Here is a 23,437-nt window from a genome sequence, read left to right on the forward strand (position 1 = left end):
ACTTGTTTATATAGGACTGTCAAATATAATCTGTCAAAGACGCATCACAGAAAAAAAATTAGAAAGAAGAGCCCTTGGGTTCTCCATCTCCCAAAGTCAACCAACATGTGATGTTCACATATGATGGGAAATATGGAAAGTAAATATATATATAAAATGCAAAATATATATCTTGCATATATTGATTCAAAAGGCCTATTTTTAAGGAAAAGGGGCAATAGCCGATCTTCCATGACTTATTCTACTTTACAGCACTGTTTGTATGCCAACACAGGTGATCTGCAGTCCTCTGACCAGCTAAAAGTAGAGTGGCTATTTCAGCAAAATGTTTATCTTTGTTTCTGTGTATTGTTGTGTTGATTTTTCTCAATTTACCTACGAATGAAGCACTAACAACCTCAGTGCTTACAGTCCTAATAAACTTATCTTGCACTGTTTTGGCCTATGTGATAGTTAACCCATTGACAAAAGAAATCCAAGCTGATAAAAGCCTTTCCTGGCCACTTGTTAGCCAGGTCAGGCTGTAAGATCATAACACAATGCACGCCTCTTCCATGGGGCACCACAAGGCAACGATTAAAAAAAAAAAAAGAAAAAAAAAACCCCTCACTTCCATATCCAGTGGAGTTGTAGTTTATTACTATAACCCTCCCAAGTCAAAAGGACACCAGTTTCAAGCCTTGCAACTTGGTGCAGACAGGGTTTTTCGCTCGCAACCCACTCTGCTGGGCCTCTCTACCTGTCCTCTCCTACTGTCTACAGGTCCCGAACATTAGAAAATAGAAAATGTGATGATCTTTGTGTGTCTCTGTAAAATGTGTGTATGTGTGCGTGTGTTTGGGTGTAACGGGCCTTCTGTTTGGCCGCGCGGCCTGTCCATCACGGAGCGGGCCAATGGCAGGCTGCCTTATATAAAATGAGTGTTTTCAGTCTCTCCTGGCTGCATGTACTGTATGTGGAGCAGTGTACAGTGAAGCGGAGGCAGAGCGGCTCCGCGAGCTCCTCTCTCTCCACTTTCCCATAGAGAACCCCTGACTGGCCGCTGAGGGCGAGCCACACACACGCCCTCGCGCCCGGCGAGCCCGCGAGGTAAGCGCCCCCCCATCCCCAGCCCTTCCCGGGCGCTCTCCCCGCACTTTCTGTTTTCCTACTCACTTGAGAGCCGCCGGGCTGCAGCCCCAAGGACTCCGCGGCAGGAGCAGCGGCGGCGGCGGCGGCTGTGGCGGCAGCCGGTAGGCTGGACTTGAGGAAGACGGAGGGAACCCCGCGCGTCCGGAGCCGCCGCCAGCCGGCCCGCTCCCCGGGCACTTTACCCCTCCGCCAAAACTTTGGGTCGTGAGAGGTCGGGGGCGAGGGTCGCCGCGGCCGCGCCGGCGGCGAGCGGGGGGCGCGAAGGCAGTGCCCTGCGGGCGGGAGGCTGGGGGCCGGGCTGGGGAGTAGTAGGCCAGCCGGTGCCAGGCTGCGTTTGCAACCAGCACCTCTCGGCACACAGGCAGCGCCGCCCGAGAGGGGCACGGGAGCCGCGGCGCGGGCAGGAGCAGCCTGAGGAAAACAACAACAGAGCCCTCACGCCGGCGGGCGCCTCTTGGCCGCCTGGGGAGCCCCAAACTTCATCTCGGCGAAAGTACGTGGAGCCCAGCCTGGGCTCGGCTGCCGGGGAGGTGGGGCCTGGGGAGTCGGGGCAGGGGAGGAAGGTACAAGGAGCCAGCCCTCAGTGGATTTATCGAACGTTTCGTCTGCGTCGGTGACCGGGAACAGCAGCCCAGTTGCTCGTTCATCTGGAGAGTTGGGATTTGGGTGTTCCGGCCCCGGAGATTGGTGCCCTCTCACCCCCCCACCCCTAACCAAATGCGCGGCGAGTAGAGAAAGTGCTGTTTTAGTGCCAGAGTGGCTAGGAGGAAGAATAGGGGGAGAGGGGGAAGAGGGCGAGGGAGAAGGGGAGAGAGAAGAGGGAGGGAAAGCCGGCGGGGGCGGGGGGTGAGGGCAAGAGAGAGAGCGAGAGAAAACCGGAGAGGACGAGAGGGAGAGCGAACGAGAGAACGGGAGGGAAGAGAGGAGGGGGAAGAGGAGGAGGGAGGCTGTGTCAGGATTTTGCTTGAATGTGGGATTATGTTGTGTCAATAAGTTTAAGGTGGAGAGAGCGAAGCTGGCGGGGGGGGGGGGCGGTGGTGGAGGGGAGGAGGAAGGCCTTGGCTGTTTAAAGTCTTATTTCTGAAGGTAAGTGATGGCATTGCATGGTCGCGATGACAGAAAACTTGCAGATCCTTTATCCGGGGATGGGGTCGATGCCTCTAGAAAGAGCTCCCCAGCCCTCTTAAGCCACACTCGTGTTACCCTGTTATTTGCTGCGATCCGGGTCGCTAGTAAATTACAGAAATCAGACTCGAGGTTTCTTTTCCTCCTCCACCTCGTCTCGCTCGCTCACCCTCAGCAATTTATTATTATTATTTTTTTAATTTTTTGGTATTGTATGAAACTTAACGTAACTGAGACCAAACCCGAGTCCTGTAATTTACAAGGACCCTGAATCCAGGAATCTGGAACACGTTTATGTGTGAAATAATCCGCGATCATTTCAGCTAAATGAGGAAGGTAAAACGAAACGATGCAAAAAGCTAAGACACAACATGTACGACAGGGGTGGGGGGGAGAGGGAGAGACGGAGAGAGAAGCTATTTTTTGCTTTCCTTTCGGTAGAAAGGAAAATAAAGCGTGCATTCCCCTTCCCTCCTGGTGTGTAGGGTCCAGTCAATATTTTAACTGTTTGAGGACAAATTAGTCCAGGTGGATCTCGCCGAAAAGTTTCGCGAGGTGGGGTGGAGGTGGGGGGGTACGAAGGGGAAGGTGGGTGGAGGTGATGGGGGATGGGGACGGAGCGAGCTCTGCCTCTGCTGATGGTCATTGGCCTGGGGCTTTGAAACCATTGCCTGTCCTGCTAATGACACGTCCAGTTCTCCTCTCCCGGCCGCGGACGCCGGGCTGCCGGGACCGGGGTACTTTCCCCGCGCGGGGAGGGGCGTTCTTCGCCATCTCCTGGGGTTGCCCACTCGCGACGTGGGGCCCCCACGCGCGCCTCTTCTGCGCGCCGCCGCCACCTCGGCTCGCGCGACTTTTGTAGCTAGCCCGCGGCGAGGGGGCGCAGGGGGTCCCCGGCGCGGACGTCTCCGCGCGGCCACCCCTCTCCCGGCCCCACGCGCGCCGCGCGGTCCAAGCCCGGAATGGCAGCGCCGGGCGGAGCGGCTGTGCCCCCCCGGGGGGCAGCGGAGGCAGCGGCGGTGGCGGCGGGATCTTCGCCGGGGCCCGCGGGAGGAGGAGGAGAGGGAGGAGAGGGAGGGAGGAGGAGGAGGAGGAGGAGGAGGGGAAGGAGGAGGAAGAGGAGGAGAGGGAGGAGGTGTTTTCTGTCCAGACCGCCGCCAGTTCGATCGGGCACGGGGACGGGGACACCCCACTCGTTGCTCCTCCGTTATGGAACGGTGTTTAGCAGACTTTTACGCCCGGAGTGTGGGCTTTGCACTTCATTTTTTTTTCTCCCCCCTCTTCCCCAAAGCAAGATGGACTCTATTCCCTTTCTCTTTCTCCCTCTGCCTCTGTCTTGTCAGCCTTAAAGATCGACATTTTGTACTAAGATGCAAACTTGATGGTGACCAGCAACAAAGCCGGGGTGGGATCCCTCGCTCCCTTCCTCCCTCTCCGTTTTCCAGCTTCCCCCACCCCGACCTCGAAGACCTGGTGGCCCTGCACTTGACGCCGGGGGCTCTGGTGAATGTGTTTCCCCTCTCGGCTCCGATCTCCAATCTCGGGATTGTGACCGGGGCCCGGCGTTGGGGCGACGTTTGTGGCCGCCCAGGTCTGCAGGGCTGAGGGCTGCGCTACCTGGATCTGCTGGATTTGCTGCCGTCGCCCTGCTACCTCCTGCCGGCTCCTGGGCACGGGGAGGCTCGGACTGCCTATCGATTGCCATGATTTGGTTCCTGGTGCATTTGTCCTGGGGGCGGCGATCACTTGTGCAAGTTGATGAATGATCACGATGTGGGTTTTGGGTTTGCAGGATGGATCAGCTGCCTTGTACATACCGGGAGTGGGGGGCAAGTGTGCTGGAGACACCCTAGAATGCCAGCTGGGCTACCCTCCGCTCAGCCTCTGCCCTTTGAATACAGGGAGCTTCTTTGCCTTTATTGCCCCACAGTTCGAGCGTAGAGGTGGGGATGGTGAGAAGGAGGGGTTGGTGGGGAGCTGGACTCCTGGGTTTCGGGGTCCTTCCTTCACAGATGTTGCAGGAGTTGGGACTCAGTTGTAAAGCTCTACCACACTGATGATGTACCTTTATTTGATGCTTTATAGGTCACTATCATATGACAAAGGCTTTGCTGCAGTTCATCTTCCTCCCTGTGTACTTTCCATTTGCCTTCCTGGGTAAGTATGCAATAAGTATGCAAACTCTTCATACAGGGAAGCTGGATGGTATTAGTAATGACATAAGGGTTCTTACTGTACACATAAGAAGATGCCTTATTGGGTTTGCAGCATCCCAGAAACTTGAGTTTCCCATAGCAGAAGTCAATTTATGATTTCTAGTATTTACAATTCAGCTATGGTTATTATTATTTTAAGATAGTTGAAATGTGCATTTCGCATTTTCCTGCAAGTAAGTGTCATTTGAAAACTTACCTTTTTTAATTGATAATAAAATTTTACGTAGAGTTGAAGGCCTAGGAAATTTAATGCTAGATAATATTGTAGAAAGATTGTAGCTTGTGAGTAGAGAGAATTATTAAAAACCCAAGGAATCATTGCTCAGAAGACCTCTCTAAATTACAGTGACTGACATTTGCTTACTCTTTCCTGGGTTCTCTTTTCTTAGGGAACTTGTGCTGTTTGTGACAGTTACCTTTTTAGTGGGGGGAGGGTGGACTGGGCAATATAGTAAATCTAGCATTTAGTGTACCAGCTTGATTCAAAAGGCAAATAACTGTCCTAATTGATAGTAATTTTTGTCAAAATTTATATATTTGGAGAAATTGAGTGCATTTTAACAGTCTATATATATAATAAATAGCAACTTTGAAATCTGACACTAAGTGCCTTTTTCAGATATATGCCTCCCAAATGGAAAAGTTGGTGAAATAACATGTGGGACAGTAAGTGCCTTAAAAGTGTGGTTGTGAGAAGTAACCCTCTGGGTGAAAACTGAGGGTTTAACATTTGAAAGCCGCATGGTGAGCCCAAACTTGCAGAAAACCAATGTGTAATTTTGCCCCTCCATTGTCAGAAACACCTCAGGTACTCTAAGTTGCTGATACGTTAAGAAAACTGGTTGTACGAAATTGTGTAAATCAGCTTTAGTGCTTTGTAATATTACCATAATGAAGACAGACTGTATTTTGTGAATGAAAATGGACTTGAATTCAGTTTTCCATAAAAGAAAAAGAAAAGGGACCTTATTTTGTTTCCTGGCTTGCTGGCATATTGTGTATGTTACTAAAAGATTGTCTTAGTATTGAGAGGAATTGAGTTTTGAAGACCAGGCCTTTCTGGTAGTTTCTGTATGGTAGCAAAATGTACTTTGACATTGTTGAGAACCTTAGATGATATATAATAGAAGTTCTGTGTCCAGCATTTTTTAATGGAATGTAAAATATCGTGTTATTTCAGATAGAAGAGCCTCCTAATATGTCACATGCATAACAGGCCAATTGGAGTGGTCAGAATGAGATGGGTCTGTAAGATGAATTTAATACACACCAAAATATGTGGATTTCAGGGTCTTTTTTTTTTTTTAAAAAGCTTCTTTGCAAGAGAAGTTTTTCATTTTTGAACATATGGCAAGAGTATTCAAAATGCATTCCTGATTACTGAAGAACACCACATTTATACATGTGAGGCACGTTATTTTGTTCACTGGAGCAAACTTTTAATGCTAGTTCTTTTGCCGTCGAAATATATTTGACCAATTCAAAATTTAAAATGGGAATAGGTAATTTCCAGAATAAAAGCGATCTGATGAGCTCTTGCATTTCTTTGAGATATCAAATAACTGCTTCATTAAAACAACGTTTTCAAGAAAAGCCTTGGTCTTTGAAATCAGAGTAGTTTTTATAGTATAAAATTTGAAGTAGTGATTTTAAAAGTCACGCCGACAATGAATTACAAGTTATTTGCATCTGAGGCTTAATTTTAAAATAAGATTTTAGATAAAGGTTTTGCTTCTACATTGCCAGGAGTTTTCAAACTTCTCATTTTATTATTCTGCATATCTCTATTAAGTTCTGAAGCTGAAGTCTTAATTTGCATTTCACATTTAAAGCTAGCTATTGAAAAGGGGGTTCATCTATGTTGTTTCTTGGTGGTACGTCTTTGGAGGTACTGTGGCGGTTTTAGGTAGAATCTTCCCCTAGGGACTAAGATACTAACAAATTTTTAAATTTTGACACCTTTTTTTAATATCCACCTTGATCTTTATATCCAAATTTTTAAAAAAAAGTTCCGGGTTTAGGAGTTTGTTAGGTAGCTCTGCTTTTAACGTATATATAGCTCTGCTATACAACTTGAAAAGTGTATACTATCTTTGACCTTACAGACCTGATCTTTATACTTCATCCATTGGAACAGATTTGTTTAGACATTGAATTTATAACATAGCTTTGAGTGAAAGCTAGGATGAACGTATAATTATAGTTTGCTTGTGCTGTAAGTAACTATGTAATTGATAATGTTTTTTGTATATAGTTAAAGAAGGAACAACAGCCTTAAAATGTGGCACAACTCATGAAAATCTAATTCATCAGCTAAAGTATTTATACAGCCATATTTTTCAGTAAAATTACAAACATAATTTTTAATTATTAATCATCAGCCAGTATACTTAATGTTTACGTTTTCCTACATTTCATAAAGAGCATGGGTAAAGCAAGGGCCATAGTTTTAATGGGATCTTACCATGAATATCAATTACTTTAATATTAGAAATCTTTAATAGAAGTAATAAAGACTTCACAGTTCCACCCTATTAAAAGAACTTTTTGAAAATAGCCTCATTATAGATGTGCCTGTTTTTGCTGTACTAACAGAAATCCCTGAAATTATTAGTCTTTTGCAAGAGTGCAGAAATGTTTAAATTGTGTTTTTAAATGTTCTGAATTACTAAATATAGGCAGTTGATTTGGCATATTGCATCACCACCAGTGTGGCATACCTATATTTTAAAATTTAAACTTAAGCAAGTATTTATCTTAAGAAGAAGACACTTTTCTTGAACTCGTAGTTTGAAATCCACCTTGTTTTTCAACATTTCACCACCAAGGGCACCTTTTAAAATAGGTCTGAGTGGTATCTCTCCTGTATTTTTAGTCAGCTTCCTTCCTCTCACTATGAAATGAAAACAAACCCAAATTATAAAAACATTGTAATTTCACTGCCTCACTTTTTAAAAAATTAATTATTTTATTTATTTTTGGCTGTGGTGGGTCTTCGCATGCGGGCTTTCTCTAGTTGCGGCGAGTGGGGGCTGCTCTTTGTTGCGATGCACGGGCTTCTCATTGCCATGTCTTCTCTTGTTGCGGAGCGGGGGCTGTAGGTGTGTGGGCTTCAGTAGTTGTGGCTCTCGAGCTCTAGAGCACAGGCTCAAGTAGTTGTGGTGTGCGGGCTTAGTTGCTCTGCAGCATGTGGGATCTTCCCGGACCAGGGCTCGAACCCATGTCCCCTGCATTGGCAGGCGGATTCTTAACCACTGCACCACCAGGGAAGTCCCACTGCTTCATTTTTATCATGTGCCCCAAGTAAATTGGATGCAGGAGGTCCTCAGCTACCCTTTGAGAGACACTGCTCCAAAGGTGGTAAGGACTAAGGCTAATGACTGAATGGACATTCTTCCAGCTTGAAGATTCTGTGACTGTAATTCCATCAGTGGGTTTGTACTACCTCAGGGGCATTCATCACATACTGTGTCAAATTGTAGAGATTTCTGTATTTTAAGTCATACCTGAGGAAAGCACTTTTTGAGTTCAGCTTCACTCAACATTCATATGTGTTCATATTATCCCTTAGAAGGCAATTATAGTTTCTTAAAATGCCAGGACATCATTTTATAACTGTAAAGATATACCCAGAAAATCCTCATGTCTTAATGGGGATTGTTTTCTTTCCTTTTTTTTTTCTTTCAAAGAAAAAGATAAAGTGAAAATTGAAATAAGTACCAGTTACACAACGGAAATTCAAAAGAAGACAAGCCAGTAAAGAATTCTATCTAATAGTATATATAAATAGAAAATGAAAGACTAAGGGAATGAAAGACTTAAAGGATTAAATATAGACCATGAAGCATTGACACACCTTCCAAACTATAAACTTAGTAAGTTAATATATGTGAGTCAGATCCAGGATCTAGATAGTAAAATAACTTCAGATAGTGAGGAGGTTGTGTAAAATACAAAATAAAAATGATTAAGAATGAATTGGATTTTATGAAACCTTAGAAAAGTGAAAAATATTGTAAAATATTGATTAAATAATTAAACCAATAGTTAAATATAGCCCTTGGGTGAAAAGATCAGGGAATAAAACAGAAAATCCTGGATTGGAATAACTGAGATCCTGAAAAGGACATAGAAGTTTGGATATTTTGTAAAGGGAATAATTTTAAAAAAGGTTGATAACTTATTTCAAAGGACAAATAAGAATGAGGATAAAAGTTGTTTAAAGCAGCTGTATTTCTCAAATGTTTTTGAGATCTATGGTAAGAAATACCTTTTATATTCCAATCCACATAAAAAAACCTGGAACGAAAGTTTCCTGAAACAGTACTAAGAGCAGTGCTCTAATGTTTTCTGTTCCTATCTAATCTTTATAAATCTAATCTGTTCCAAACAATTTTATTAAAAAAAAATACAGGGTGTCATTCACTAAATTTGTTTTATGACTTACAATTTAAAAAACACCAGTTTTGCTTGCAAAATATGGAATTTCCCAGGCCCCATCCTCATATTCTGATTCAGTGTGTCTGGGATAGGGCCCAGGAATATGCATTTTAACAGTACTGCAGTGATTGTGAAGCAGGTGTGAGTCCTCTGACATATTTTGAGGAACTCTGGTATTAGGGACTGATGGCTAAAGATTGAAAAAGATTGAATGGAGTCACATACTTGAATGTGGGCTTAGAGTTCATTTACTGCTGAGGTCCCTTCCAGAGCCTCAAGATTCTATGGCTGTATTTCAGTCAGCATGTTTACAATACTCAGAGGGCCCTCATCGCACTCTGTAGATGTCCCATAGTAGCAGGTATAGTACAGAGAGCAGAGGCTTTGCAGCCAAAGAGCCCTGGGTTTCACTCTTGCTGCCTCTCTAGCTTATAAGCTGAGGGACTTTGGGCATGTCACTTCAGAATGAACTTCCATTATCATATGTGCAAAAGGGCATCTTAATATTTACCATGCAGCAGAATGAGAATTACATAAGACAATAATGTCTGTAATGACCCTTATCCACAGTCAGCGCTCAATAATACATGATTTATAGTTATTCAGTACATCTCATCTCACCCCAACTCCCACTAAGTTTGAAATTTCACAAGGCTGTGCCTTTTAATTTTTGTTTCCTCCAAAGTAATTTTCAACTCTGATATCATGAAACACTGGTGCATTTTTAACTGGATGTGAGGTGCTGGACAAACAAGTTGTTACTGAAGGAAATAATAAGAATAACCAGGAGGAAAAAAAGAAAAAAACAACTGAGGCATGCCACATTTAAGTACAGTGCTCCTTCAAGTTGGGGCAATGATTCTCCCACCTCTTTAAAAAGACATAGCACAGGACAGTACACAGTTCAGAGGGGTTAGTTGACAGCACTGGACATTCCCTCTGGTGACTTTGATACATCTTGGAATGTCTTAGAGCATCAATTCTCTTTTCTACCAAGACACATGCGACTAATGTTTATGCATGGGACACTATGATTTCCCTGGTTATAGACATAGGTAAATTATGCAGTTTTTTTTTTTTAAGATTTATTATTTATTTATTTATTTAATTTTATTTTTGGCTGCCTCGGGTCTTAGTTGTGGTAGTCGGGATCTTCGCTGAGGCATGAGGGATCTTTTGTTGAGGTGCGCGGGCTTCTCTCTAGTTGTGGCTTGGAGGTTTTCTCTTCTCTAGTTGTGGCTTGCAGGCTCCAGGGCGTGTGGGCTCTGTAATTTGCGGCATGCAGGCTCCCTAGTTGAGGCGCGGTAGTTCAGTAGTTGCGGCACTTGGGCTTAATTGCTCTGCGTCATGTGGGATCTTAGTTCCCTGACCAGGGATTGAACCTGCATCCCCTGCCTTGGAAGGCGCATTCTTTACCACTGGACCACCAGGGAAGTCCCATGCAGTCGGTTTTATAGGTAGTTCACAGTGTGATAAAGCCACTTCTTTCCCTATCAAGAAAGTATATCAGTACAAGCAAGAGTGATGTTATTATGATGAAAACCTTAAATACACCCATATATACACATGTAAAATCCTTTATAAACTGTGGTACCTTAACTTTTCATAACTAAATACTTGGGGGCACTCCTCACAACCAATTAAAACTTACCTTTGTGTCAAGGCATGAAGATTGAGAAGCGTTATATCCCAAGTGCATAACAAATTACATCGTGCAAAATGGCACTTAAATAAAAAAGTGGGACATACTAAGGAGAAGATGAATGGGAAATACTCCAAATCCCTGAAATCTTGAACAATGTGAAAATCAAAAGCCAGGGGAAATGCAACCTGTGGTTAAGTGCAAAGGAAGTGCAAAAGACTGCAGATACCAGGGTTCTCAAACTTGAATACTCATTGCTTCTAACATAGACATTTTTAAGTAGTCTCAATGTTCATTTACTTTATTTGAATAAATTAAAATTAAATAACTTTGTTTTTTATAACTTTCTTTAAAAAATTAATTAAGTAGTTAATTAATTTTTTTGGCCACACTGTGCGGTTTGCAGGATCTTAGTTCCTCAGCCAGGGATTGAACCCAGGCCCTTGGCAATGAGAGCATGGAGTCCTAACCACTGGACCACCAGGGAATTCCCTGTATTTACTAACTTGTAAGGATAGATTTGCCAGGAACATCTTCCTACTTGGCTAAATTTTAATTTGCCATACTTTTTCATCTCAAATAAATAAATAAACAGTCTTTGTATCTTGATCTGTAGTGGTATTGGATATACATTCACAATCCTCTATCTAAAAAAATCTCTGAAAAACTAAAAAGTTTTTGTTCCTCCAAAAGTTTGACATCAAAACTCACTTGGTGGCAAAACCTGACCCAGAGTGTCATGGACCTGTTTAAAATAGTTTTTAAAGCCCACTTAGAATATTCACATATTTTGCTGTAGAAGTAGTAAGTAGTATGGTTGATTATGAGGCCCTATCCTAGATTGGACTAGCAATGTTACATAAAATATACTATATGCTCCATCTGACCTTTTTAAAGCCTACAAAAATCTGAAGCATTGGACCTAAGGGTTTCCTATAAGGGATTGTGATCCTATTGTATTAACTTCCTTAGTCCACAGCGTGAAATTATCTGGTATTCCTACCCATTTAACTCAATGAAAATCCTTTTGCTAATTTTGATAAGGAGAGCTTAAACACACATACACACACTAGTTGAACCTCGTCTATCCATTTTGACATTGTGATTCTTTTTTGGTTGTTGTAATTTTTAGTTTTCTTAAGCAAACACAAACACACTGATAGCAGTAACGTTTGAAATTTCTACCATGTTGAACATTTCTCATAAAGGTGAACAAAATTTAGGTTACTTTCATTATGTTTTACTCTTAGGAGAAGTTTCATGAAGGGGTTATATTTCCTTTATTACTTTGCTACTTGCATGTTCCTTTATTACTTTGCTACTTGCATGTTTCTTTCCTTCTATCAGAAAAGTAAAAATAGAAAATGTTTTCTGCAAATTTGGTCTCCTCTCAGGTGAGAATGTTTCTGGGTTTTATTGTTTTGTAGAGGTTCTAGGTATCTTTATTTTCAATAAATAACTGAAATGCTGAGTCAAGATCTTTCATCTGTACTTCTAATTTCCTATAAAAAACCACTATAAAAATTGAAAAGTATGATGTGAGGAAGAGTCTATATGACACCCTAGGAATAAAGTAATAGCTGTATCTGATCTATTGTTATGGTAAGACTTAAATCAGTCTTCATTTGGTAGATTAAAACTGTTAATGGCTAAAGAAAGTTTTCTGTCTTTTATTGTTTGTTGATTTGACTACATCCTTTGGTGTAAGAAAGCTACAGATTGAGTAATTCAGAGGGAGTCTTATTAGCAGTGCTGATTCTTTTAATAATAAAGAATGCTGACTTGTTTTCCAGCTTTTGGTGCACCTCTCAAAACTCACCCAAGGGTAGAGTTCTCATTGACTGCAAAGGGAATGTGGTGGAGCATGTAACAAAATGAGAAAATAATTCTCTACACCCAGCTGTCAAACTCTGATTATATTTTGAGTTACTGAAGTTACCATTTTCTTCATTCTCTCCCATTCTTCCTTCCCTCTCCTCCCTCCCCTCCCCCTTTATCTCTCTGTCCTGTTTCTCTCAGCTGATTATTATATTCACTAATGTGCATCTGGGATACTGCCTAGAAATGTCTGAGAATGGGATGTGGGGTTGAACTTTTTTTTAATTTACCATTATTTGATTTTAAAGATTTGTTTGTAGTTTTTGAGTCCTTTTAGTATTCATCCCTACGTATTATCATCAAGTTGTTGATATATGAATTGGAGACTTACACAGTCTCTATGTATGTGTCAGTTAGGAAGGGATCATGTGGAGCCTTTCGCAGGGCTCTGTGAAGTAAAGGCACCTGTTGTTTTTATGAAGTAAGTTCCTTATCCAATCATTTTTGTTTTTTAAGGTGATAGTGTGATTACATGGTTTCAATTATATTTAAGGGAAAACTGAAAGCAGTTTTTAGAAGAGTTGCCCAAATAGTATTTCTCTTTGGGAGGAAGGGAGAAAGATAATTTGCAGTCAGATGCTCTGCCACTGAGCTGTACCCCTCGGGAGAAAGATATTTGGACTGAGGGCTGCCTTGTGAAGTATCAATACAAGTTTTATTTTTACTACTTTGTTTATTTTTCACAACAACTTTCTGATGAGAGGTGACCCTGTTTTAACGAGGAGGAAACTAAGTCTTAGGTTAAGTAGTTTGTCTGAGGTCACACAGCTAGCAAGTGGCTGTGCCAGGCTTAGAATGCCTGTCTGCAGTGCCACTGTCTCCTGGGCTTATTTTGTATTTACCTGCCTTGAGGACCACATTCCAAAAGGTTAGAAATGAAAGTTTTGAGGCAACTTTTAGCCAAGAATTCCCTCCAATTTTTCTTTGTCCCAAAAGAGAAATCATCTTCATTTTGAAGTGATAGGGCTTGGAACACTGTTCTCTATCAGTCTTAAGAGAGGTAGATGAGAAAGTCTCTGAGCTGGGGCCAGCTGTCAGTTTTCATCTGTGAGGTCACAGTCAAAGACAAAACCGACTTCAAACTTAGTTTATAAATTGATATTTAGTGAACTTTCTTTCTGTTTGGTATATCTAGTACAGAAGTGTCTCATAACAGTCACTGGTTTCACTACTTATTAATTCCTCTGGTATGTCAGTAGCAATCATCATTCATCATGAGGAGTTTTTCTCACTGAATATTCTATACGTTTTTACTCTGGTACTTTTAAGTACTTAATCTGAATATATTTTACAAAAGGAATTTAACAGTTTAACATGGATAGTGTTATAAAATAGTTTTCTGGCATTTGCTTTGAAAAGAAATTCAGTATTTGTGGAAAAAATTAATAAGCAGGTTCATAGACTTCATTTCAGAGTGTCTTAATGAGCAAACATGGATTAGAGGGTTACTCAGAAGTTACCAGTTTTCAAAATGGTCTATGGGTACTTTTGATTTATTTTACCTAAGAAACTTATTTCTGCTATGATACGTAGAAAAGATTTTATAAATTACACTTTTCTATACAAGTAGCAAATCATTTAAAAAAATACAGAGTAACCCATTGCTTTTTTTTGTACTGAGCCCTATTCATGTGAAATTAAGTTCTCTTTTCTTTGCAAATTCAGCAAAGTCAGAGCCTAATTCAGATATAGAAGATAAAAAGTTTGTTCTTTTTAAATGGCTTTTCTTTTTCCCTGATCCATGGAACATAGAAATAGGGTATTTTTCTATTTTGGCAAAGTAGCTTTTGTGCATGATAATCTTACGAAGAGTGCTCTTGCATGGTTCTAGCTGCATGATGCTTTGCCCGGGGTGTGTCAGGCTCTCCATTTCTTGTCTTTCATCCCCCCACAATAAACCACTTCCATACTGTTCTCATTCAGGTAGGCTGGTAAACTGAGTACATTTTATGACATCTGACACTTTTCTTTTGACTTGCTTTCTTGGGTCATGTTCAAAGACCATTTTGCATGTTAAATAATTTGGTCAAGTGTAGGTGAGATTCAGGTAGCAAAAACTACTACTCATTTAATTCACTGGTCATGGGTTAGGTACTTACGGTGTATTGATGCTGATTTAAACTTTGAGGATATAAAAGATGAGTATAGAACAACCCTTATCCTCAAAGTAAGTGTCTTCTACTGGCTGGAATAGTCCAGTAGATGTAAATATACATAATATAAATTATTCTGTGCTAATTGTTCTAACAGATATGGCCTAAAATAATACTGAGTAAAAACCACTGAAACACTGGCTAATTCCAACGTAGGAGCTGACATTGAAATACAGCAGGGGTTTCTTCCTGTGGCACTGTATTTGTCCTGATTTTCATTAGGGTTGTAAACTAGTTTGGCCCAAGCACTGGAGTGGATTTTAAAAATTAGACTTTTAACCCTGATTTGGCTTTTATTTACTTATTAGTACATTCTTTTTGCTTTTAGTCTATTTCAAAAGCCAGTGAATTTTTTTTTTTTTGGATGAAGTTTTCAATTTATGTTGTTATGTTTCATTCAAGAGTTTTGGACTTTGTTTTTATTTATTTTTACTTTTTTGTTTATTGCTATTAATGTCACAATCTGTAATGACAACACTTTTGAAGTAAAGGGTAGGGTTTGAGGATTCCACGTACAGTATACCAAGTCATGTTAAAAGTATAGTAAACAGAATAAGTTTGAACTGTGTTCACATTCCAATAAAAATATTATAAACTACTATAGCTAACACTTATTCTTACTTAGATAAATTATGCTAGTTAGAAATATATATATTAATAAGATCTCAAGCCCAGTTATTAAACACACGTGAGATTCTAAAGAGGTAAAAATGTACTTTTCTATCCATGAGAGATTATAGATTAAAAATTATGCCCAATGCTTCCATCAAGCAATTTTCAGGTTTTCCAAGATGTTTTCAACCTGTATTTACAGCTGTGGTTTCTCTCATGGCTTAGTAAGCCATGACCTGGAGGGCACACATGAGTTTGGTCTTCTTTCTCTTTTATGTTTAGTAATCTGGGTTCTGGTCTTTGGATTTCCCTTTGACTTGATCAGACCTTCAGTATCGCGTTTTAAAATCATGACTTTTATGTTTATTACACCTCAGAATGTATGCATTTTCACCCAGTTTTATTTATGGCTCCCTTTTGACTGGTCATTTCTGGACATCAACACAGTTTAGATTAAAACTTTGTTTCTAAACTGCTCAGTGTTCCAGATGCCAACCCTGGGTGCTTTAATAACAAGCAAATACATTCGTAAGTGAAATCATAAGGAAGAAACTGATCTGGGAAAATATTTCTTCATAAGCTCACAACATTGATAATGACCCTAATATTTACATTAAAGAAGCAAAGAGGAACGGAGACACACAGAAGAGTGGTTTGTTAGTCTTTCTTCCGTTCTCTGTCATGGGGCTGTTTGGCATCATGGAAGTACAGTTATTCGGATCTTATTTACTAGTCCTCATGGTAATAATGAATTTTTAAAATAAATTTTGTATATGGATATGCATTCTTATCTCATTTGGTGCTATACATTCTTTGTTGTCCCAGACAACATGTTCAGATTTGTTGTAAGGCCCAGGGTTTTAAAAAGTTTTAATGATTTTCTACATACAGCCTCTGCATAAATTTAAATCCATACAAAAGCCTTCTGTAGCTTGAACGGTCTTGGGAGTGGGTCTTGAGGAATGGGCGTAGAGTTATACATCTGAGGATCTGGTCTCACACACATAGTGGTGAGTTTACTACATAAGGAACTGTGATCATGAATCAGTGGTGGATTTCATTTCTTTAATATTTTTTAAGATAACCATATATATCATTCCTGACATATATTTCAAATACAGCTAGATGATCATGAAGTCTAATATATAGGTCTTAAGTATTAGGGTGATTGGTACTTTTCATCGTTAAAGATGTTTTCCTGAAAAGTTTTGACTTATTTAGTTTTTCAAAATTAACTATGTATTCTTATTGACAAACTATAATTTCAGAACATTTCATATGTATTTATAATTGATCTTCAATTAGCAGTGGTTACTTGAAGCTTTACCATTGCCAGGTCCTAATAGTAATCAGTGATCTGTAAAGTTACACAGAGGAGAGTTGCTTAAAGGGATACAGTACTGATCATCATAAAGGAGAGCAATCTTTGGTAAAGCAAATGACTGGCCTCTATCATATCTGTTTGGTAATTCTGGGTTCCATATATTCAGTTGCCTTTATTTTATATAGCATGTGTTTATTGACTACCCATTATGTGTAAAGCTGGATTAGGAATTCTGGGGCTTGCAGAATAAAATGGTAATAGCTTTGGCTTCAGGTTGTTTCTAGTATCGTAATGACATACACATACCAAATGTGGAATAGAAAATAAAGATGCTATAATATCCATGGGACACAGGGATGATGAGGATATTGTTGTTAGGAGATAATTAGGGAGGGAAATTGGGATGGACGTGAACTTTGGTTGTTTAGCTTAATGTTTAGGCATCCTTGCCAGAATGCTTACTTGGGTCTATCAGAGAAAAATGAACCAGGCTATTGGAAAGCCCAGGCTAACCCCGTCTTGGCCAAACAGTTCCCTGCAGTTGTGTCATCATCCAAGCCAATGGTCTCCAGACTTTTTAAGTGCTATTCCCTTCAGTAAAAGAATTGGAGCATATATCTTCAATATCTGTACATTTATTTATAACTTACGTATACTGGGCTATTAAGATATTATTTAATGTAATAAAATATAAATGCTTAGAAATAAAAAATAAATTGAATGTAAAGAAAAATTATATTATTTCCTTCTTACCTACTCCAGTGGGCTAAGTCTTATTCATGTTTTGGGGCTCAGGAACCCCATTTTGGAGACCATAGGTCAAAATTGGGCAGTGTCACACCAAATTTCCATAAATTCCATGAGCTCAAAGACTTTGTTTTGCTTACTGCCGTATCCTCAGCACCTAGATCGTGGTAGGAGTGCAGTGGATACTGTTGAATGAATAGGCAGAATTAGGCTAATTTGTAGGGATGAGGACAGAGTCTAGCTCAGCATGAGGGATCTGATAAGAATAGAGATAATTTTTGTTTGTTGCTGTATCTCCCATACCTATAAAAGTGTAGGGACTCAAAAAATATTAGTTGACTGAGTTAAGGGGGTAGACAGTGTGTAGCTCAGCATGAGGTATCTGCTAGAGGCCGTAGATGGGCATGAAAAGGTAAATTCCAGGAGGTCCCCTAGAGCAGGACAGTATATGGAGATAGACTGGCTATCAGTAGGCAGAAAAATACAGCCAATGCGGGGAGGGGGTCACAGTGTTAGTAAGAACATCTCAGAGGAATGGCTTTGGTAGCCTCAGATCTTAAAAACTGTGACCCTCTTAAGCAGTAAGATCTGGATTTTACTTATCTTTGTACCCACAGTTCGTAGAACAGTACAGTAGGTGTCTGATTCATTTATGTTGAATTGCTCTGTTTTATACTATGTACTAGATATAGGAGATTCTGCAAGGTACAGGAATGGATTAGTGTAAAGATCAGAGGCCTGTAAATGAATCCTGCCCTGATTGAAGCAAAGCCACCGATTCTGGGATTACCTCATACACAGACATGGTTTTAAGCCTTGGCAGTATTGCCTGCACAGAGGTGCTCTGGTGACCACAACTGCCAAATCATATTTAGCTGTTTATTTAAATGTCATTATTAACATACTTCTATCGACACATTATCAATGAAGAAAATGGGGTTTGTGATAGAATTATTTTTTATAAGCTATCATCCTATACCTTCTTCCCTCATCACTAATGCTGGCATATGTCATGGATCACCCTCATGTATACTATTTCAATTAGGACTGAATTTATTTACAAATAAATAAAACAAGGTAGTTTGTATTTTTCCTCCTATTTTTGGAATTTTCTTATTCAGACTTCCTCTTTAAAAGGTGCTAAAAATTCTAGTTTTGTGATCATAAAATAAACCTGTCATGCATTTTATTGAGTGTTGTCAGAGTTGGGGGGAACAAACATTTCCCCTGAGAAGCAGCTATGGCATTAGCTCTCTCCTTTAGAAGCTGGCCAGACGAAGGCATCCTTCTTTGGTTCTGACACACCAGTCAAGACAGGTACCCCCTTACCCCCTCTGCAGTTCAATCTCATTTAGGGCATGTTTATTTAAAGCAGTTTCACATCTGCACAATTAATAAATTACTGTGCTCTAATTTGCATTTCTGATGTCTTGTAGTAAGCACAGCGAGTTCCCCTTTGCCCTTACAAAAACAGTTTAGTCTGCCCAAGCTTCCTAGAGCTGAATAAAAATTTTCTCTGAGAGCCCTCCAGCATCTTTAGCATAGTCTCCAAATAAAGACTTAAACTGTTAAAACTTCTTTGCTCTCATCCTTTTGGTCATTAGTCATCAAGTCTTTCTTTATTGTAAGTTTGTCACCCTTAAAGGCACAAGAGTAATATATGTTAACACTTGTTATTGCAATCTAGAGTTTACACTGTGACTTCACTGACATCTTATTTGCTCTTTATGCTGTGAAGTAGATAGGAGGGTATCATTAGTCCCATTTTTGCAGATGAGGAAACAGGTTCAATGTTGTCAAGTGGCTGGACCCGAGTTACTGAGTTTGCAGTAGCTCCCCTGAGACAGAAAACCCTGTATTCTGACCATTCCTCTAGAGAACTGCCCACGGTGAAGAGCAGAATTTATCTTATTTAAACTATGATTTTTTTTTCTTTTTTTACTTTCAACCTGATAACTTATTGTAAATACCTGGAACGGCAGTGGCATAGACAATATGGTTGTTTAATTGTCAATGTCCTGTGGGCTATAAGATATCAGTGGAATGGGCCGTAAATTTCTGGTGTATTTAAATCTATTTGTATATTTAAATAAGTGTTCTCAGATCATGTGGAACGATTGTCCATTTGACTTAACTTTTTTACAGCTTGTGGTGGAAAATTAAATGCATAGCAACCACACACGGACAAAGAATGTGCTTTGAAGTGTATATTAGGATTCTTAAGTGAGATTTGGATTATGTGTTGGGGCCATTTTTTTTTCCTGTGAGACATATTTCTGAAACCGTAATGAAAATTAATTGGAAAATATGAATTGATATCTGAATATCTAAGCTACACCCATTTCTAGGACATATATTATAATGTGATATCAACTGGTGTTTTCAAAGAAGTGATGGGAAGTGCTAAAGTTTTTTTCTTTTTAAATTTAAAAGGCATTTTAACTTGGCACTCTGTAGAAAAGGAACGTTTCACAGGCCAGTTAGAGAATTCAATATGGCACTGCTGCCAACTTTACAAGAGAAGATATTTCTATCCAAAAATAACGAGAGGATCAATTATTCAACTCATATTTTACATAGTAGAAAAGTTTTATTTGTTAGGATCTTATCTCAAAGTTCCCTAAGAGTAAAGAGGCCTACTTAATTATTGTACTGTGGGAGAATGATAAAAGGTTGATTGCATTAGATCTCCCAAACCTTTTTTTTTATTTAATAGATTTAAGGTCTGACACAGAAGAAATTTATTTAAAATATTTATTTCTACAGATTCCTTTTGTTTCAATTTAATTTTCATAATTTGATTTTGCATATTTATACCAACTCTGGGACACGGTGTAGTATTAATGGATAAAGAAGTTTGTTGAAGAATCACAGTTTGAAGAAAAGCCAGAGCCTGTGTTTATTGAAGAAAGCGTATAAAGATGGAAGGGGTTAGAAACTGTGAACGTTACTTTGGCGTTTCATTTGAAATGAGGTATGAAAATAAAAATCATGAGGATAATTAGGTAGAGTTCCTCCCCACCCTCAGTTTTTAAGCAGTTGAATCCAGTGGTTCCTCTCTTTCCACCTTGAAACAGCCTGTGAGGGAGGAATTATCATCTCCATGTTAGATGAGGGAATTGAGTCTCAGAGGCTCGGCAACTTGCCCAAGGTCATTCTTCCGGTAAGTGGTGGAGCTGGCATTCCATTCCAGCTCACTCTAAGGAGGCCACGCTCCTACTCACTCTCTCCCTTACACTGCCTCTTGTGCTGCCAGCATGGCCTTTGTACCACTGCGTAGTGCCCTGTACCCGTCTTGGCTCCTGTTGAATCGTAATGTTGAGGTTCCGGCCCAGGATAAAAGTACCTCTTCTTTGTCGAACACGTTGCCATATTCACATTTGCTTGTTAATTATTTCTTAAATCATCCCAAGCATATGGTAAACTTCTAAAGTTAAAAAAGGTAGTATTATATAGTATTCTAAGAGGTGAAATATCTGTGTTTTTGTTTTGTTTTTTTTTAAAATAAGATTGTGCTGCAAATATAAAAAAGAAAACAGTTTTGGAATTCAGATAATTTTTTTTTTTTAATGTTATAATCTTTTTTTCTTGGCCTCACTGCACGGCATGTGGGATCTTAGTTCCTCTACCAGGGATTGAACCGTGCCCCCTGCAGTGGGAGTGTGGATTCTTATACCACTGGACTGCCAGGGAAGTCCTAGGATTCAGATAATTTACATTCAAAGAGAATAGTAGAATTTGAGCTCTAGAAGGGACATTGCAGATGATCTTGGAGGCCTGTAATCCATCATTTTAAATTTGAAGAAAGAAAGGCCCAGATTAAGGAACTGGGACCCAGGCCATGTGAGTGGCAGTGCTGGAACCAAGACGTAAGACTTCTGATTTGGTGTTTTGCTAGAGAAATCTGCTTAGCTCCAAAATGATGTAGAAAATATTTTTAGTCCATTGATGGCGCCATTTTCACAGCAGGAATATGTGACTTTTTTTGGTGTGTTGTTCATAATGGTTAAAAACATTAAAGAACGAAAATAATGTATTGTTAGAGTAGAGCTGTATGTAATACAGCATACGTATTAACTTTGAAAGTATTTTATTATTGTGCTACTTGACTTCTAAGTTATTTAGTAGTGTAACATAATTTTGGTATCTAACAGATACATGGCTTTGGTGTTGTTCCCTGTGTCCTGTGAAAACAGGAAGAATTTGCAAAACAATAACACATTGTTAAATGGCATGCCAGTTTATCAAATGCCATGAGTTTATTACAGTCTGGTATTAGGAAAAAACATCTCAGCCTTATAGCAGCTCGTCCTAATCTTAAGCGAAAGAGCCATTGAAGTTATTCTAGGGCTGTTAGATTTTGTTCTCTCCAAGAAAGTATAAAGCTGTTGATCAGGAGAAAGAAGTTTTTAAACCCTAACAGATTTAGTTGTGAAAGATTTGTGTACTGCGACGCCTCATGGTGGCCTTATTAAGAAACTACTGTAGTGAAACATAGTGACCACATACCTTGTATCTCTGACTGAATCCCCTGAAATGCATGTGCACGAACATTGGTGAGTTAAGACCCTCGATAATATTTTCAAGGTTTGTATTTCTGTGTTTCATTTGGGAGAAATTAACCTCTTTTCTGCAGTCCAGGGAGGAAGCCTGTAATGCCTTATCAAAGCATTGCTTCTCGGAGTTCACCTGCCATCCTCCAGCCCGGAATTTCCAGAGAATAAGAGCTATGTAGTCCCAGCAGTTGCAGGCATCTTCTGCTTCTTTGTGTGATTCAGAAAAAAAACACCCTTTTCTTGAGATACTCTAGTTTCAAATGTTGGAAAATTGTCATAATAGATTGATTTTGTTAGAACAAGACACTTTACTGCCTTTTGGCAGGAAATTGTCATAATAAATATATAGATCTATGCCCTCTGCTGTGAATGGCGCCCCCTAGGGTTGTGCACAGCACAGCTTGCACAGCTGTACATGGAGACCCTGCAGACAGTTGAATCTGAGGAGATTGTCTTTAGACATCAGATATTAAAACGTCACATCTAGAAAATTATAAGTATAGTTCTTGAATATAAAATGCTAGTTATTTATGAAATCATTTTTTTCTTAGTTATAAACATAATAGAAATTGTTTCTGTTGGAATGGAGTGGAGACATTTCTTTACCTCTGCAGTGTACTGACAAAATCCTCTATATTCTATTACACATCTCTTGGCCCAACCAATTTAATATATTTTCAAAGTTAGTCTGTCTTTTAGAGTTCTGATTAAAGAAGAAAAGTTTTGACCTTTATGAAGGAGCTTTCCTTTATCAGATGGGTACAGTAATAGAATGCAGAATGACTTTAAGCATCCATCTCTGTTATCCATCATTAAAAGTTAATTGTCACATCATATAAGTGCAACTTGATGGGATTTATAATGTTCCAAAAATTGGCAACTTGTGATGAGGAAAGTATGCTCTGTGAGGACTTGAGTTAAGGGAAAGAAAGGAAAAAACAAACTTTTTATAAATCTTAAGTGGCAGCTAAATGGAAATAAAAGCTTTTAATTTTTGTGGGAGGAGGGTGATAGCAGATCAGTACCTTATGTTTAGTTGGAAGCAGAAGGTTTCAGAATGCAACTTGTCTAACGTGAGGGTGGTCGTTTGGGCGACTCGGGAGTGTAGAGGTTTAATCCCCTACACATTTGGAAAAGACAGTAATGCGTTCACTATGTTTGTGCTGGTCCGTGGAATTATTTTCTTAACAGGAGCAATAATTACCTTTCTCAGTCTTATTTCAGGAGTGGCAGTTGGTGGGATATTCAGCAGGAAGTCCATTACCCTGTTTGTAGTCTGTGGTGCTTCCCTGGTTGAGTTTGAGTCTTGCCCAGTAGGTAGTGATGATGCATTAAGTAGCTAAAACCACAGTTGTGCTGGGTCTTTCATTCAGTTTGGTGACATGATCGTAAATTACTAGGCTCCAAACAAAGATTTTGAAATGTGCTCTTCTGCCAATCCTTTTCAGAGTTTGGGAGAAAGGGCAGTAAAGTGTTGCTGGTGTGTAAAAAGGAGAGTGCTTTTTTGCAGTAGCTCCAACATGCTAATTGTTTCTAGTAGGAATATTATTATACATGAAATCTCCAGGTAATCCTTAACCTTTTACTTTTACGTAGGTACCTCTGGCCAGTAA

General features: G+C 39.9%; 1 protein-coding gene across 10 annotated transcripts in view; it reads left to right on the top strand.

The window, feature by feature from the left end:
- The first annotated feature begins 904 nt into the window (after positions 1-904).
- The window catches only part of BBX (BBX high mobility group box domain containing), a 282,463-nt gene continuing 259,930 nt past the window's right edge, over positions 905-23,437 (top strand). For 3 of the 10 annotated variants that reach the window (XM_089910519.1, XM_089910520.1, XM_022595745.3), the window contains exons 1-3: positions 905-1,089; positions 1,493-1,624; positions 4,342-4,413. The gene's annotated coding sequence lies outside the window, so the exon portion shown is untranslated. Of the gene's footprint in view, positions 1,090-1,359; positions 1,625-4,341; positions 4,414-23,437 lie in introns of those variants that run through there. The other 7 variants (XM_089910518.1, XM_089910516.1, XM_022595407.3 and 4 more) reach the window with 4 other exon arrangements.

Source organism: Delphinapterus leucas, chromosome 4 (genome assembly GCF_059928025.1).
Source record: "Delphinapterus leucas isolate spDelLeu-1000000601 "Yukka" chromosome 4, BTC_Dleu_Yukka2, whole genome shotgun sequence".
In the NCBI taxonomy this organism is placed as follows: Eukaryota; Metazoa; Chordata; class Mammalia; order Artiodactyla; family Monodontidae; genus Delphinapterus; species Delphinapterus leucas.